Source organism: Rhagoletis pomonella, unplaced genomic scaffold (assembly GCF_013731165.1).
Source record: "Rhagoletis pomonella isolate Grant_MI unplaced genomic scaffold, Rhpom_1.0 Rhpom_scaffold_00012, whole genome shotgun sequence".
NCBI classification, from domain to species: Eukaryota; Metazoa; Arthropoda; class Insecta; order Diptera; family Tephritidae; genus Rhagoletis; species Rhagoletis pomonella.
This window is the reverse complement of record NW_023458566.1, coordinates 7,274,390-7,278,613: the sequence shown is the minus strand read 5'-3', so window position 1 is coordinate 7,278,613 and position 4,224 is coordinate 7,274,390.

The following is a 4,224-nucleotide window of genomic DNA, read 5'->3' as shown; positions in this document are numbered from 1 at the left end:
GTACATTTTTTATTCTTTATTTGCTAACTAACTTTATAAACGTTTGGTTTGGTTTTTAAATACATACATATGAATACAATAAAGAGAAAGACCAGCAATGTATCAAAAGACATAAAAGTTTTTTGTAAATAAGCGGATATCTATGGGTGGGGAATTTTATGAAATTTCGGAGAAAATCGGGGAATTTCATTGTCGAAATCGAAGAATTACGAAAAATTAGTTGGCTACCCTGGTACATATGTACATAAGTATTTAGATATCCACATAAATCGTATTGGCAAAGTTTAACTTTGCTCATCAGTGCCAGCCGGAAGTGATGACATTTTTTTCACTTTTTCCTTCGCATACTACACATACGTATGTACATATGTATGTACATATGTGCATATGGACTTATTCGGACCGGGAGTCATTTGCCAGTGAATTGGATGTAAGAATATACAAATATACATAGGGGAACACAATGACGACATGGTATATTAATTAATATTCATACAACCAAGTATATTTACATTCATACATACATACATACTATGTCATTCTGAATGTTTTTATTTAGTTTATAGACGTATGAATGTGGACATGTGTTCCATCGAGTAGCAAAACTCATGAACGAAGAATGTGTATTGTAAAATAAAAAAATAAAAATAAAAATAAACAAAAAATTAAGAACTAAAAGGAAGCGCAATAAAAAAACCTAAATAAGATAATGAAATATGTATATGTTTGAAAGAGTGAAATATTTTATTGAACATCTTAATTAATATACCTATACAATTAATTAATTGTAAATACTTTTTTTTTTTTAATTACAGATAACATAATCCATCACATAAATCCATCCAATTAGTGGTCAACAACGTCCATCACAATTAGCATTGATTAATGTAAGAGGTCCATTAAAAACTGCGAAAGTTATATGTATGTTCATATATACATACATAAAGTACAATCAAATCGAATATATCCCCTGTCAATGAAATTATAAACCAGCCAAGTAGCCAAGCAACTTAGCGGCGATCCAACACCACTTTTGCCGAAAAATACTTGCATTCATAATTATAATAGGAAATATCTAAGCCGTAAGCAATAGATTTATTTTTAAGAGAATCTTCATAAACTGCTCTTACATTGCCATGGACAAATGCGATGCTTGAACGTTTTCGTTTGGGTAATTTAAGTGCAAATTGTCGTTTACGAAGTGAAGAACTGGCGCGCGATAAGAAACAACAACGCCAACAATGTGTCACTGTCCTGCTTTTAGATGACACAACGCACACCTTTCGGATAGAGGTACGTATCTACATACATACATACATAACAACAAAACCAAAGTTATGCTTAGTTACATTGTTGGAAAAATCATAACTAATCAGGGCAGAGTTCCAACTGCGCAGCGCCAAAACGATAAATAGCCTACGCATTTCAACAGTTGACCAACCAACCATCCAACCATGGCGTTCATTTCATCTGCTAATATAAAAGCGTCTATAATTCAAATGTGTATTCGTATTTTCACTACAGCATACCGCAATACTAAGTACTTATGTACCTACATACATACATATCTACTAATGACTAAATAGAAAGTACTCAGACTGATAGCTATCCATATCGTAATGTTGTAGGAGACTACGTTGTGCGCATTTATGTTTTAATATGTTTAAATGCTGAATTGCTTTCTTTTTGATTGTTTATTGTTTCGTTGAGTGGTGGTAAGCGCACTCATCCGGGCATTCGCATAGCGCAGACCATAAAAAAAAACTAAAATAAAAATACAAAGCAAAAAGCCTTCGTTCGCATTGCCATTCGTTTTGTGCTCTTTGATAGTGTAGAATCAATGTGCGTACTATGTATGATAATCTCGAAAACAGGTAAAACCCTGAAACTGTTTGAAATACAGTAAAACCTCTATATAATGTGGTTTTGGTCTGTTCTAATTGCTAGGCTCAACATTAAACGAATGTCATATGGGATTATGTCAAATAGTTCCTAACAATATACATACATATATAAATCGGAGAAAAAACATTGATGTTTTAAATCGGGTGGACGTTTTTGCTGCTATAAGGCAGACGCAAGCTTGCAGCCACACTTAATAGAGAAAAAACGCTACTGAATTTACCGAGTAAGCCAGCGTGTTATTATTTTTTGTGAATACCGTTACAAAACTAAAAAATATCGAGAATGCAAACATATTGAATCTAATCGGATGACTGCGGGATCCCGAGATGAAATTAAAAATCTCAAAATAAAAATATAAATAAATTAAAAAAATATTCCAAATATCGCCACCTCTAGTTAACAACCCACCGATGGCTTTCCATTTCAAGATCTTTGCTTTCTTTTGCTATTTATGTAGGTTCATACCTCTTCTTAGCTTTTTGTTTTATGTTTTATTTCATTTTTTAATTGCTTTGTAATTTACAATACAAGTGCAGTGCAATGAAATTGATCATTGCTACATGCAGTTATGTATGTACTTACTATGTATGTATAGATATGTTGGCCAACAAATGAACTTGAGAGCCACAGCGTACAAGAAACATAAAACGCACAAATGTTTAATGAATTTCAAAACAAACCTTCATGCTTATGCATGCATGTATGCACGATATAAATAATATTGTCATGTACTTATAATAAAAAATATGCGACAGCGTGATTTATTTTATATACTACATTTATTCAGTATGATTTGTACGTGGATTTTAGTGCAATATTATGCATATGGGGTGTTCCATGCCAAAGCGGGCGGGGTTCATACTTCATTTGTTTAATTTGTTTCAAATTTTAAGGGTTGATGCATAAACATAAATAATAAATAAATATGTAATTTTAGCTTGATTAATACATTTTTAAAAACTTTACAGCTTAAAAACCAAAACAAATCGATTTATTAGTTTTCCAAATATCTCGAAAATACCACATACACACATCAAAATTCTCTATGAAAAGAAACAAGTAAAAATTTTTTTCTTGAAAAATTTTTCACATACACATTTTTTGATAAAAAAATTGGTTTTAGAAAATATGCAATCTCAAAAAAAAAAAAAATCACAATGGTAATGGCACCCCTCTACAATAATTTGAGTTATGCATTTTTTTTACACCGAAGTTGAGTAAAATGAGTACATTACAAACTTACAAATTTTTAAATTTTTTTTAGAATTTTTTTGAGTATGCAGTTTTGCAACCAAAGTCGATTAAAGAAACTCGACAGCTAGTACGATAGAGAAATTGGAATGTATGTTAAAGAAAGTCAGAACAACAAGAAATAAACATGTACATCCTGTTTTTTGTCCATCTGAAAGATTTTTAAAAATTCCATAAAAATTTATTATGTTTCAAGTGCAACCATGGACAACAGCTGGCAGGGAAACTTGCAAGATTCTCATCATGAGAAGGGCTTTGTAGGACGTATTTTAGAAGGCCTTTGGAGGAGTTCTTATAAAACCGCTCCTTTAATTCATAAACATTTTTCTTCTTTAAAGGTTTTATTTAAGGTTCATATCCAATATATTTTATTGCAATCTAAAATGCATTTTTAAATTCATTTGTAATGCTAAAGGGCACAATAGACCTAAGGTCGCAGTGCACAGCCTCTAACATTCTATCTATCTATGCTAAATAATATAAGCTTATACTTTCGCGTAAATTGTAAATAGAAAAAGCCCTTCTAGAATCCATGCAGGGAAGCTTTTTCTTCATCCCTTCTTGAGAGTAGGCCTTTTAGAATGGCTTAATTTAAGAAGGCCTACCTAAATATCGTCTGCACTGTTAAAGTAACATTTTCTGATGTTATTGAGGGATACGAACTGCTCTTACTTGTTTCTGACTCATTTACCTCAAAATAATTGTTTGCACTGCATAAAATAAGACTGCGTAAAGACATTCATATAGCGGGCTTAACAATATTTTAATCAGAAATAAGATATATCGACAAATTTAGTCACGAACACACACATACAAATATAAATGCAAGTTTGCTTTCAATACTTTTATCAGTGATTTATTGTGCTTTTTATCACAACAATCTACTATAGACAAGTTTTTAACTCGAAAAAAGACCAAGTCTACTACAGTGAATATTGCCCATACATATATAAATCGGGCGGAAGCTATACATAGTATCTACTTATTTCGGCATGGGATTTTTTAGTAAACATATAATATAGGGTGATTTTTTTGAGGTTAGGATTTTCATGCATTAGTATTTGACAG